We start from the raw sequence: 14,817 nt of genomic DNA, 5'->3' as shown, positions 1-14,817 counted from the left end.
AGGAAGTGTCCCTGGGCCATTATGGTCCCCACCATCCAGGATTGAGGGAGTGACAGAAGGTTATTCCATGAGGAGAGCCAACCATAGTTTGGTCTTAAAGCCAACTGTTATATATCTGTTGTGTATTGCAGGTAAGGGAGCTGGGAGGAGGGGACAGGTGGGCGCTTTGTTGAACAACTCAGGGACTTGTGTTTGGTGGGAGAGTGTCAACACCTCACGTCCTGCAAACATTCACTTGACACCCTGTTCCCAGAACTCAGGGCTCAGGCCAGGACTGACGCCCCAGAGCCCAGACACACAGGAGTCAGGGGCACACGGGTAGCTGCCCTGCCGACTGACCTGCGCAAGTCCGCCCCTCCCCCACAGGAGCCGCCGGGACACCAGGGCGCCTCCTTCCTGGAACTCGGGGTCCTCTGGGGACAGCCGGCTCTGGGTGTCACCCCTACAGAATGGTCACAGGGAGGAACAGTGGGAGGCAGGGGTTTTTCCTGCAGCAAAATCAGAGCGCTGTCATCCCTCCCGCCTGCTCACTTTAAATCTCAGGCAGAAATCCAGGAAGCAGGGGGGCGCTAAAGCCACATGGGCCTCCCTGGGGGACACCTGTCTGCATGAGGGCACCCAGGACCCCCTTCCTCAGTGCTTCCACTACAGGCCAGCTGGGGGCCCTGAGCCGTTGGTGGGCATCCCGGGACTCACTTCCCTACCAGGTTGCCCCTGCACCAGGCCCTGAAGCCAATGATGACGTCCGTGATCTTCAGGTCCCGCTCCTCCTCCAGGTGGGCCAGTACGACTGCCCAAGAAGACCTTGGTCTGGCCCAAGTGGTACAGGTTGCTCTTGATCTCCAGGGCCTTGATCTAGAAGAGGAGATCTGGCCGCTGACCACATGCCACCCCAGCCACCACAGAGTCCTAGAGAAAGGCCAAGGCCCTGGATCAGTCTTAGTGCTCTGCGGTCAGAGTTTTCCTGGTGGAGGGAAAGTGGGGTTGATGGACGCCAGGAAGGGGGCAGGTGGGGGCCATCAAGGGCCAGGTAAGGAGTCAGACTTGCAGAGAAACACAGAACCTGGGCCCTGAAGGGATCTTACCTGCTGGCATCTCTGTCCCTGTGCATTTCTAACACAGGTGGCAGTGGACATCAGGCTCCGGTTCATTACACTAGGTAATTAGAAATAGTGTTTCTTTAAACAGTTAGTTTAAAGTCAAGAGGGACTTCAACATACTTAGGAACCTAAGGAGCGAAGCAGGTGAAGTCAAGAAAGTGGGGCCAGTTGCAGCATGGCGCACAAGTGCCACAAGTGGCTTGGAGGCAGTTCTGTGACAAGACAGGTTTCTCATCAATAACTGTCATTGACAAGGATTCTGGGCCCAGACTGGGTGTGACCCAGCATCTGAGTGTAACCACTTGTTAAAGACTCTGTACAGGCAACACAGTTTGCCGAGAAGAACCAGCTTTCATCTAAGCCAGGACCTCCACAGGCTCACGACACCCCTGTTCAGTTAGGTCCAAACCTCTTGGATCAGCTATTGGAGTCTGTGTGCCAGGTGGTGTGAGGTCAGGTCTGCCACTTGCTGGCCATGACTTTGGCAGTATCAAAGCCAACAATGCCTACAGGTGAGGCCCTCACCCCGGGGGCTGTGCCACACTCCCTTCAATTCCCCAACCCTCACCCAGCAGATATCCATGGATGTCTGGAAAAGGTAGCCCTAGAGGCTTGGGATATAGGAAGGAGCTCGAGGGAGAGAAGCTCATATCAAAGATCTTGAAGTCAGCAGTGTCCAGGATCCTGATGAATGAGACACTCTGCCTCTGGGTCTTGTCCAGAGCCTTGTTGATGCACAGGACCAGCCAGTGGAGGAGCATGCGCTCATGGGTGGCCTTGGCCAAGGCCTCGATGGCAAAGTCAGCCTGGAGGGACACACGGGGCGGGTGGCGGTCGGGGGGTGGGTGGGTCAAACATAGGGAGACTTTAAGCACTCATTCTCTTTACCCCAACAATGTCATCTGCAGGACCCAGCCCCAGAAAAACAGTCTCAAAGATGAGGGAAAAACTTTATACACAAATATGTTCACTGCAGTGTTTTTGAAAATGAAGGAAGTTGCAAGAGCCTAAACTTCCAACAATATGGGCAGAGCAAACTTAGACATTTGCTAAGTGTTACTCATTCAATTGTGTTCAAGTCTTTGTGAAGCCATGGACTGTAGCTTTGGAGACTCCTCTGTCCATGAGGTTCTCCAGGCAAGAATACTGGAGTGGGTTGCCATTCCCTTCTCCAGAAAGTCTTCCTGACCCAGGGATACGAACTCGGGTCTCCCGCTTTGCGGGCAGATTCTTTAGGGTCGCCATTAGGCAAAACCTTTTTAAAATATAGGGATGAACTAAAGTATGTACAGAAGAAAGGACAAGATTTTTGAGGTTTGCTTCTGAAAACATAGCTGCACTGTGGGGAGCTGTCCAATAATCTTACTGAGGGAATGATTTTACTTCTCTAGGTTTTACCAGATTTCCAGAATCTGAACTGTTAGTTGTAGTGTTTTCATAATGAAATATACAGCTTCTTTAATTATCACGTTAAACAATGTCAAAGACAAAAGTGTGGAGAAGGCTCTGCAGCACGTGGGGAGGGACTTAGGAGACCTCCTGGGATCATTTCCAGGTCCCGCGTCTCTGGTTTCCTGCCCTGGGCTCCAGGTGTGGGAGACTGTCAGGTGGTCACTTGCTACACACATGGAAACACAAATAGTTGGTGGTCTGTGGCGCAGGACCGTGGGGGTGAGAACAACACCCAGATGATCCCCTTTCCTCCCTGAAGTGGAGGAGCCTGAGGCATCCCATGAAGGCTCCTCAGAAGGTCCAGGCAGATGCAATCCCAGATGGGTGACCAGGTCAGAACATGGTCTTGCAAGGATTTTCCCTCCATCCCTACCCACTTCCCTCAGCCCCTCAGTCCCGCTCCTGGGGATGAAGTGAGCCTGGCACCCAGCTCTGCCCTTGGGGGACCAGAGGCTACAGCAGGCTAGGCTGCAGGGAGGCTTTGAGTGTCTGTACTCAGAGTCATGGGCAGCTGTGGAGGAGGGGAAGCAGGAAGGGCTAAGATCAATATTCTTTTTTTTTTTTTTTCATTTATTTGTGTTAGTTGGAGGCTAATTACTTTACAATATTGTATGGTTTTTGCCATACGTTGATATGAATCAGCCATGGATTTACATGTGTTCCGCATCTTGAACCCCCCCCTCCCACCTCCCTCCCTAACCCATCCCCAGGGTCATCCCAGCGCACCAGCCCTGAGCACTTGTCTCATGCATCAAACCTGGACTGGTGATCTGTTTTGCAATTGATAATGTACATGTTTCAACGCTATTCTCTCAGATCATCCCCACCTCGCCTTCTCCCACAGAGTCCAAAAGTCCTTTCTACACATCTGTGACTCTTTTTCTGTCTTGCATATAGGGTTATCATTACCATCTTTTAAAATTCCGCTTATATGCGTTAGTATACTGTATTGGTGTTTTTATTTCTGACTTACTTCACTCTGTAAAATGGGCTCCAGTTTCATCCATCTCATTAGAACTGATTCAAATGCATTCTTTTTAATGGCTGAGTAATATTCCATTGTGCATATGTACCACAGCTTTCTTATCCATTTGTCTGCTGATGGGCATCTAGGTTGCTTCCATGTCCTGGCTATTATAAACAGTGCTGCGATGAACATTGGGGTACACATGTCTCTCTCAGTTCTGGTTTCCTCAGTGTGTATGCCCAGGAGTGGGATTGCTGCATCATATGACAGTTCTATTTCCAGTTTTTTAAAGAATCTCTACACTGTTCTCCATAGTGGCTGTACTAGTTTGCATTCCCACCAACAGTGTAAGAGGGTTGCCTTTTCTCCACACCCTCTCCAGCATTTATTGCTTGTAGACTTTTGGATAGCAGCCATCCTGACTGGCGTGTAATGGTACGTCATTGTGGTTTTGATTTGCATTTCTCTAATAATGAGTGACGTTGAGCATCTTTTTATGTGTTTGATAGCCATCTGTATGTCTTCTTTGGAGAAATGTCTGTATAGTTCTTTGGCTCATTTTTTGATTGGGTCATTTACTTTTCTGGAATTGAGCTGCAGGAGTTGCTTGTATATTTTTGAGATTAATCCTTTGTCTGTTTCTTCATTTGCTATTATTTTCTCCCATACTGAAGGCTGTCTTTTCACCTTGCTAATAGTTTCCTTTCTTGTGCAAAAGCTTTTAGGTTTAATTAGGTCCCATTTGTTTGGTTTTGCTTTTATTTCCAATATTCTGTGAGGTGGGTCATAGAGGATCTTGCTGTGATTTATGTCGGAGAGTGTTTGCCTATGTTCTCCTCTAGGAGTTTTATAGTTTCTGGTCTTACATTTAGATCTTTAATCCATTTTGAGTTTATTTTTGTGTGTGCTGTTAGAAAGTGTTCTCATTTCATTCTTTTACAAGTGGTTGACCAGTTTTCCCAGCACCACTTGTTAAAGAGGTTGTCTTTTCTCCATTGTATATTCTTGCCTCCTTTGTCGAAGATAAGGTGTCCATAGGTACATGGATTAATCTCTGGGCTTTCTATTTTGTTGCATTGATCTATATTTCTGTCTTTGTGCCAGAACCATACTATCGTGATGACTGTGGCTTTGTAGTAGAGTCTGAAGTCAGGCAGGTTGATTCCTCCGGTTCCGTTCTTCTTTCTCAAGATTGCTTTGGCTATTTGAGGTTTTTTTTTAATTTCCATACAAATTGTGAAATTATTTGTTCTAGTTCTCTGAAAAATACCGTTGGTAGCTTGATAGGGATTGCATTGAATCTATAGATTGCTTTGGGTCGTATACTCATTTTCACTATATTGATTCTTCCAATTCATGAACACGGTATATTCCTCCATGTATTTGTGTCCTCTTTGATTTCTTTCATCAGTGTTTTATAGTTTTCTATGTATAGGTCTTTTGTTTCTTTAGGTAGATTTATTCCTAAGTGTTTTATTCTTTTTGTTGCAATGGTGAATGGTATTGTTTCCTTAATTTCTCTTTCTGTTTTCTCATTGTTAGTGCATAGGAATGCAAGGGATTTCTGTGTGTTAATTTTACAGCCTGCAACTTTACTATATTCATTGATTAGCTCTAGTAATTTTCTGGTAGAGTCTTTAGGGTTTTCTATGTAGAGGATCATGTCATCTGCAAACAGTGAGAGTTTTACTTCTTCTTTTCTTATGTGGATTCCTTTGATTTCTTTTTCTGCTCTGATTGCTGTGGCCAAAACTTCCAAAACTATGTTGAATAGTAGTGGTGAGAGTGGGCACCCTTGCCTTGTTCCTGACTTTAGGGGAAATGCTTTCAATGTTTCACCATTGAGGATAATGTTTGCTGTGGGTTCGTCCTATATAGCTTTTATTATGTTGAGATATGTTCCTTGTATTCCTGCTTTCTGGAGTGTTGGGGTTTTTTAATGGAGCGGAACCTTGTGGTGCGGAGTCGACGATAAGAAAGTGAAAGAGAGAAAGAGAGAGAGAGAAAGAGAGATAGAGAGAGAGACAAAAAAGACCCGGGGACTTAAGTTTTGATGGAGCAAAGGTGTTTTAATGATTTTTTTATGAGTATATATAGGCTGCAGTACAAGAAACTTCTTTCGGGAATGATAGAGATCAGAAAACCAAACGTACAGCAACCGTTACCAAGGGACCAAGGGGTAACGTTAGTCACAAGGTCAGGACACATCCATATCTCAAGTAAGGGGAAGGAGATTAAGCTGTTTTGTCCTAAGGAGAATGTTTACTAAAGGAGACCCATGCTTGCCTCACATAATGACCTCAGTCCCTGGGAGCAGCGTGCTGTTCCACTTGAAGAGGGACAAAGGACTCATGAGAGACAGCACGTAGGAATCCTCCCGTCAAACATTCCCTGACAATTCCCCCTTATTTATTTATAATATTTGTAAGAAGAGTTTTGACCATCAGAGTTTGTTTAGTTTTGACAGTCTTTGAATGAAGGCAACAGTAGACAACAAATATAATTGTTAAGACAATTATCAAAATTATAGTTTTAGACTCAATGTTATGAGTAAGGCTTTGAAACCATCTATGTGGGTTTAGCCCAGATAATTGATTAGCCAATTGTATAGCTAAAGTTTTTATATTAGTGGAAGAGGGCAGATTATTAGAAAAAGTTTTATATATATTTTTTTGTAATAATTGTACATTTAGAGAGGTATTATTATGTATGTTTTGTAAATGAAACTTGATTTGTTTTTAGTTGTAGGCACTATTATTAAAATGAACAGGAGTAACACAAAATTGAGTAGAATTTTAGTTACATTTTAGCATCACTTGTTTTTGTATATTTGTTAATTGATTTTTAACTTATTTGATGGCTGTTTTTAGGTCTTGTATTTTTTTTTGAATATTTTTATCTATTTGAGACTGAGTGGCTCACATAGTATAAGCATTTTTAGTTTAATTTTGGATAAAATTATGTGTTTGAATTGAGGTTTGTAAAGTAACGCTAGTGATGACAGCAATGGTGTAAATAGTTATTAATTTTATAATGCCAAAAATCAGCCATTTAATGAATCGTTTATATCACTAGAGTAATTTAGTAAGCAACTGGGAAGCAAGTCTAGCCATGGGACCTTTTTTTTAGGGCTGTTGGAGATTTATTGGTAACTATAGACTACGTCGAGATCAAAGAATTAAAAGAGAATCATATTTTAAGGAAATAGAGGAGTTAAGACAAGTATATAATTTGCAATTTATGTAAGTTACAAAACGTATAGTCTTTTTGAATTGTAAATTTTTTATAGCTACAACAAAAGGAAGTGGAACATAGGCTTGTATAAAATATGATTGATTATAGTGAAAGAAATAATTGTTATAGCTATGATTGGTCTCCGGGGAATGTCTGGTTTAAGTCTCAAGTTTTTTAGTGTATGTAGCAAGTTTTTAGATATTTTATTGTTTAGGCCCAATTTGTTTATCAAGGATGATTTGAGGACGAGGCGGGGGCCATTTTATCATCAAGCTAGCCAAGAAGTCTTTTGTCATGGTAATGTTTTGTTGTAGTATTAGTAACCTTTTATGTTATTTGAGTAATATAATTATATATAGTATTGTTAATATCATTTGAGCAGTTTAATAACCACATATTATGGGGTCCTCAATTGATAATTGTATGATTAGCTATAAACATTAATTTTTTTGGTTTGGCATGACATTTTTGTTTTAGTGAACAGGAATATATTTAAAGTTTTTATTAGTAAACCCTTGGCATGTTGTTTTTTGTTTTTTTTTTTTAATTTTTTTTTTTAAAGTTTTAGTAGTATAAACATGGTTTACTGACAAAGAAAGGGCAGTAAATAATTTAAGTAGTGTCTGAAAATCTTTTTTTGGAGGCAGGACGAAAGCCCAAGTTTGTTGACTAACGTTTATACATAATTTTGCTGGGCCCATACATAAAGGAAGGACTTTATAACCTAGAACGATATTAATTAGTTTTTTTTTTTTTTTTAGGATGAGAGGGCCCCTCCAAGTTCTAAGGAGGAGGCATATGTGTTGACTCATTAGTGGATATGGTTGGTCTTATATCTGTTTATTTTATAACCTATAATAAAAAAGGGGGGTTAGGTATATAAGTTTAGTAAGTGTGATCAATAGGTCAGCCTGAGCGGGGGAAGCAAAAGCAAGCAAAGCAAGCATAGCGAAGAAAAATATTTTTAGGATTTTGAGGCATTTTTTGTTGAGAAATTAGGTTTTTAGTTTAGTTAGCAAGGGTTTTTATTTGTTTCTAAATAGGGAGATCATAAGGTCGATGACGTCGAGTGTGGCGTTTTTTGAAAATTTTTAATGTCGCCATGGCTTATATTGGAATTTTTTTTTTTTTGGGTTTTTTGTTGTTTTATCTCTAGTCTGAATGCTGGGGGCCCCCTTAGGTTGAATTTTTTGAAGAGGAAGTCATGTGAGCTCGTTGGATCTATCTGGAGAAATAGAAGCATATCTTTTTTTTGTAAGATTAGTTTTTTAGATTTTTATTGATTAGTTAACCCGTCTTGATATCAAATGGGCAAAGGAAAGGAAGTGTCTTATAATGTTTTAAAACTTTTTTGTTTGTTTGTTTGTTTTTTGCTTTTGTTAAAACATCTCTTTGTGGTAAGTTTAAAAACTATAAAACAAATAAGGCTATATTAACAACAGTTATAAAAAGAGAGGAAAGCAATAACGATGAAAATATTTTTAGGAAATATTTTAGTCTAAAAGAAAAAAAAATCATTTAGAAATCTGTTTGGGACTAGTATTTGGCTGTGGTTTGTGTTATTTGGGGCAAAGGATTAGGAGTAACCATTTAAATATTTTTTTTTAAGTGAAATTATTGAAAACGTGATGCAGAACAACTTGACAAAAGAAATGTTGTTTATATCTAAATATATTTGACCTTGTCTTTGAAAAAGAAATGTAGCTTAGCAACTGTTGAATCTCACTGTTTAGTGTGTTAAAGAGGATGACTATACTTTTAAGACAGACTTGAAAAGAAGGCAAACATTTTATATTTTTGATATTTTTAGGAACAAATAACCATTTGGGAAATGGTGTCTTTTTTTTTTTTTTTTTTTTTTTGCCCTGTTTTAAGAATCTTACACATTGGGAACAGAAATAGTTACACCAACAATAGTTACAGGCTTAAAGTTTATATTATACCAGAATCTAGCAAAGTTTGTTTTGGACAAGGAAGACAAAAGTGTTTTTGTGTATATTCTCTTATTTAATTTTTTATTTGCAATTATAGTGTGTAATGTGTTTGTCTAATCATGTTTTGTGTTTGTGGACTATAAGGAATGTCTGTAATCTGTTTAATAGAGAATGAATATAAAAATTGTTTGAACTGTTTAGAAATATAGGCAGAGTCATTGTCTGTTTTTATAGAATTAGGTGTTTTTATTATTGTGAAGTAAGTTGATAGGTGAGTTATAACATGTTGTGTAGTTTTACTTTAGAGAGGTGTTGTCCCTAGAAAAGAAGAAACTGTATTGATCGAGACATGTAAGAAGGAAGAGGAAGAAAGTTTAGGACAATGAGTTACATCAATTTGTCATAAAAATTTTTTTTATTTGTTATAAGCCTTTTTAAAATTTTAGCACTAAATATCTTTAAAAGTTAAAAGGCCAAAACAAAGTATGATAGCATAATAAACAAATCTAATGTTTATTTTAAATAAACATATCATATTTTGTGGTTTTTATTGTGATCTACTCAAGCATTTTAACTGCATTTTTTAATATATTTGCAGCCTGAATGTATCTGCTGACCAAAGTTAATTTTATTAAATATTGTTTTTTTAGAATTTTTTTTGTTTTTAATTTGGTTTAATTTGGAGAAAGAACATTTGTTGTAGCTAGAACGACAATGAAAAACTAGTCTAGTAAAGTTTATGTAAATACCACTTTATTTTGTAATAAATGTTTTAACAATTAAAAAAAATATTTTTGTATTTATCATTTTATTTGCCATTTTTTATATTTTTTTGTTAAAAGCATATATTTTATTTTTTTATAGCAACCATGAAATGTCTTGTATGTTAGTATTTTATAGACCGTTGAACATATTTTTTAAATCATATTATATTATATATATATCTATTTATATATAAATATATATTTATATTTATTAACAGCTCAAAATCTCTTTAGCTCTTTTGTAAGAAAAACCCCTTTTAAGAGTAAGCCAATGTTTAGCAATTAACGTTTTAAAATCTTACTTTATTTGGACATGACCCAGCCATTTACAAACTTTTACTACTTAGTTTAGCACAACTCTAGAAACCTAAGTCACTCTAATCTCAAGAGATGGCTCTAGATTATAGATAATAGATCATTTTATCAAAAATACAATTATTTTTAATAGAGCTTATCTAAAAGTTTTTATCTCATCTATATATTTGTGTATATATATATATATATATATATATAAAGAGTTACCCTTTTGTTGACAAACTTAGTTTACCTTAAACCAAGGCATAATAAAAGTATTATATAATGTTAATGACTCAAGACATGTCTCAACTAGATTAACAAATAATTATATTTAAATTACATTTACATTTAAATAAACATTATATTTAACATTGAATATCTTTCAGTTCATGTAAAGCTGAATCTAAATAGAGCTCATTAATTTTACACTATCTAAAAACAAAGACATACATTGAGACATAGATAATTTTAGATACATAGGCATAGTTTTTTATTTGAAATTTAAAATATTTTTTTGTTTTATTTATTTATTTTGAGCTCCACCAATTTGTTAATGGCTGGAGTCTTAGATAGAGTGGGCTGTGTATCTCATGGACATGATAAGAGCTAACTTAAGGTTTTTTTTTAGGCCTATTTTTGTTTTTTAGGCAGAACTGGAGCTCTAAAAAAAAAAAAAAAATTAACAAGTTAACCTTTTTTTAACTGCACGTGCAAGAAGAATCGGTTTTGCAATTTTAAAAAATATTTTATTTTTATTAGTTTTTTTTGGAGTCTAAAGAATATCATAGCCATTTAGTGTCAAAAATATCATTTTTTTTTTTTTTTTAGCTATAGTATATTATTAATGATATATGCATGAGGGAATTGTTGTCACATAGGAAGTAAAGCCTTGGCTACAAAATTCTGACAAATACTAGGACTGTTATGAAGACGGCAATGGCACCCTATTTTAGTACTCTTGTTTGGAGAATCCTAGGGACGGGGGAGCCTGGCGGGCTGACATCTATGGGGTCGCATGGAGTAGGATACGACCGAAGTGACTTAACAGTAGCAGTAGCAGGACTTTTAAGCATATCTTGAGGTAACATAGTCTATTGAAATCTTTTATGAGGCCCGATATGATTAGGATAAGGGAGAGAGAAAGTGAATCTCTGCCGGTCTAAAGGGTGTAAAGGTATATTTAAAAGGCAATCTTCTGAATCAGTAATAATAATGTGCCAATTTTGAGGAATAGTAATAGGTGATGGGATCTCTGGTTGCAATGTACCCATAGGTTTTATAAAAGAATTAACTTTTTTAAACTCTGTTAAGAGACACCATTTGTTATGTTTTTTTTTTATAACAAAAATAGAGTTTTAAAAAGAGCAAGATTTTTCAATATGTTTTAATTTTAATTGTGTGTTTATAAGTTTTTTAGTAGCTTGTAATTTTTTTTTTGTAAGGGGCCATTGCTTTGTTTAAATAGGCTCATAATTTTTTTTAGTTATATTAATAATTGTTTTGTTTGTTAAATGAGCAGTGGCCCCTAGGAAAAATGTGGAATGCATATCTGAGTTTGCCATTGTTTAAGTAAGTCCCTTCCTATTAGATTAAAGGGTACATTTATCACATAAGGTTTTAATGTTGCAGGTTGGCCTTTTGGTCTTTCACATGAGTATATTTGAACACTTTGATAAACTTTTTGTACTTTAGTTTGAGAAATTTTTGCAATTTGGCAAGAGACCTTTTGTACAGGCCAGGATTTGGGCCATAAATGTTTGGAAATAATAGTAATATCAGATCCAGTGTTGAGGAGACCAGAAAATCTTTTACCATTAATTTTGATATTTATATTTGGTCGGGCATACTCAGATACTAATGATGTCCACAAAGATTGTTTTTGATCTGTACTTTCAAACCCATTTGTCCGTACATTATTAGAGGAATTAATAGAAATGTAGGGTAAAAGAAGTAATTGAGCAATTTTGTCCCCCTTTTTGAATTGCCATAGAATCTGAGATGACATCAGAATTTGAATCTCTCTTTTATAATCTGAATCAATTATTTCAGGGTGAACAGTAATTTTTTTAGAAGTCAGACTAGATCGGCCAAGCAAAAGACCAAAAGTTTGTGGGGGCAGGGGTTTAAAAAGTCTGGTAGGCACTCTAGTAGGGACTGTTTGAGGGTAAAGGAAAAAATCATTTAGGGCTGGTATATCGATGGCAGCACTGCTGGATGTTGAGGGTTTGAGGGAAAAGATAGAATTTGCCCCTGGTTTTTGTTGTAGGGGACCTGGGGGGGTCCCCTGTTTGGAGTTTTTTGGAATAGGTTTTCCATCAATATCAAATTTAAATTCACAACTTTTGGCCCAGTGCATTTTTCTACGGCAGCGAGGGCAAATTTTTTGGTATTATTAGCCTTTTTAGGGCAGTCTCTTTTTAAATGATTTTTATCTCCACAATTAAAGCATCCTTCATTTCCCTTTTTAAAGGTAGTAGCCATTGCCTCAATCAGCATTTGTATCTTTTGAGTTTTTGATCCTAGATTGTGATAAGCTTTTAAATAATCAATAATAGTCCTAGTCTCACAAATTGTAGCTATAGCTCTTTGACATTTCTGATTTGCATTTTCATAAGCAAGTAATTTTTTTAGCTGTTTTTTGGTTTCTTCTCTGATTACAGTATGGGAAATAGCAGCTTCTAATTTAGCTTAAAAATTAGCATAACTTTTCATTAGGTTCCAACAAAGGAGAGACTTTTGGAGTTGTGACTGTTGGCAGAGGAGAAGCATTTGGAGCAGCCGGGGCAGGGCTAGTAAGAAAATTTTGAGATATTTTGTATTGTTTTAATTGGGCCTTTTGTAAAGTTTAATCATTTAATTTATATTTATGTAATAAGTGTTCTGTCTGTTGCTGAATATTGGAAGGGCTAGAATGTACCTTGAAATGGCACAGAATTATAGCTTTAATAAGAGCCCATAGGGGCTAGAGATCAATTGGAATATTTTTTCTTTGTTTGGCTGCTCATTTAACATTTTCTTTGACCTGGAGCCAAATTTCTAAATCAAAACTATATTTATCAGGAAACTAAGGATTATGTTCAACTACTGTTTGAAGGCAAGCCTCTATTCATTGCCGTGAAGCCAGAAGTCCCTGAAATTTAAACAAATGGTGAAGTAAAGTAGAAAAATAATGGGGCTGGCCAGCCGTTTAACCCATGCCTTAGTACTTACCGACCTCAATAGGTCCCTGAGTCACTCCGCCCGATATGCCACGTGTACCAGTGTCCCTGTTCTTGGCGCCATTTGTTGGGGTCCTTTAATGGAGCGGAACCTTGTGGTGCGGAGTCGACGATAAGAAAGTGAAAGAGAGAAAGAGAGAGAGAGAGAGACAAAAAAGACCCGGGGACCTAAGCTCTGATGGAGCAAAGGTGCTTTAATGATTTTTCTATGAGTATATATAGGCTGCAGTACAAGAAACTTCTTTCGGAAATGATAGAGATCAAAAAACCAAACGTACAGCAACCGTTACCAAGGGACCAAGGGGTAACGTTAGTCACAAGGTCAAGACACATCCATATCTCAAGTAAAGAAAAAGAGATTAAACTGTTTTGTCCTAAAAAAAATGTTTACTAAAAAAGACCCATGCTTGCCTCACATAATGACCTCAGTCCCTGAGAGCAGCGTGCTGTTCCACTTAAAGAGAAACAAAAGACTCATGAGAGACAGCACGTAAAAATCCTCCCGTCAAACATTCCCTAACACTGGAGAGTTTTTTTTTTAATCATAAATGGATATTGAATTTTGTCAAAGGCTTTTTCTGCATCTACTGAGATAATCATATAGTTTTTATCTTTCAGTGTGCTAATGTGGTGTATTATATTGATTGATTTATGGATATTAAAGAATCCTTGCATTCCTGGGATAAAGCCCACTTGGCCAGATGTATGATCTTTTAATATGTTGTTGGATTCTGTTTGCTGGAATTTTCTTAAGGATTTTTGCATCTATGTTCATCAGTGATATTAACCTGTAGTTTTCTTTTTTTATGGCATCTTTGTCTGGTTTTGGTATTACTGTGATGATGGCCTCATAGAATGAGTTTGGAAGTTTACCTTCTTCTGCAATTTTCTGGAAGAAAGTCATTCTAGCCCTGTGTGGGGAATAGACGGGTAAGGCAGGGCAGCGCCCCAAAGTAAATGCAGTGGATGTTCCTGCAGCAGTCCTGGTTATACGTGAAGGCAGCCTGGGTGAGATGTGTCCTGTCTCTCTCTGCCCCTCTGTTTACAGTTGACCCTCTCTCACACTGCACAAAAGCCCTCTGCTCTCAATCACCCTTGGGTGCCCCGTCTCCATCCTTGTCCATGGGGCTGGAGGAGGAGTATCCACATGCTCAGCCCAAGACAGATGACATGGGCTCCCCCGGGCATCCCATGGGGACTGCAGGGCTCCAGGGGCTTAGGGAAATGATTGGATGGGAGCCCAGCAGGCAGGCAGGAGGAGCCATGGAGGACGTGCTCCCTGAGATCCTGGGAGACAGGCTCATGGGGAAGGAAGTCAGGCATCCTGAGGCCAGGTGAACCCATCAATCAATGCAAGAAAGCCTTACCAAACCAGCTCATATTTACTGGACCAGAGTCTAGAGAACACAAGGTGGGGAGAATCAGAGCAACCTGAAATATCTTCGCCAGCCTCACCCCCAGCTGAAGCAGAAACCAAGGGTCAGAGAGTCGGGTTTGTTGGCCCCAGGCTGTTTCATCTCCTCACACACCGCAAAGTTCCTTGACCTGTTTCTGCCTCCTTGTTTCATCCTTCTTTCTTTCTTTCTTTTTTAAATCAACCTCTGTTCCTACTCCACACTTGGATTTTCATGGAGATGTCCCCGGTCTCTCAGTCGCTCTGGACCCAAAGAGCACCTAGCAACTTGTCACCTGTTCCCCTCACTGTGCTGTCATCACCATGGCTGTCACCAACGTCAGCACCATTATTGTCATCAAGAGTCACTGCCTGAAGATCTACATAGACAATTCTCCATGCAGATGTACAGATGGCCACAGGGACATGAAAACATACTCAACATCACTAATCATTAG

The sequence above is a fragment of the Cervus elaphus genome, chromosome 22, assembly GCF_910594005.1.
Source record: "Cervus elaphus chromosome 22, mCerEla1.1, whole genome shotgun sequence".
Taxonomy (NCBI): domain Eukaryota; kingdom Metazoa; phylum Chordata; class Mammalia; order Artiodactyla; family Cervidae; genus Cervus; species Cervus elaphus.
Note: the sequence above shows the minus strand (reverse complement) of the source record.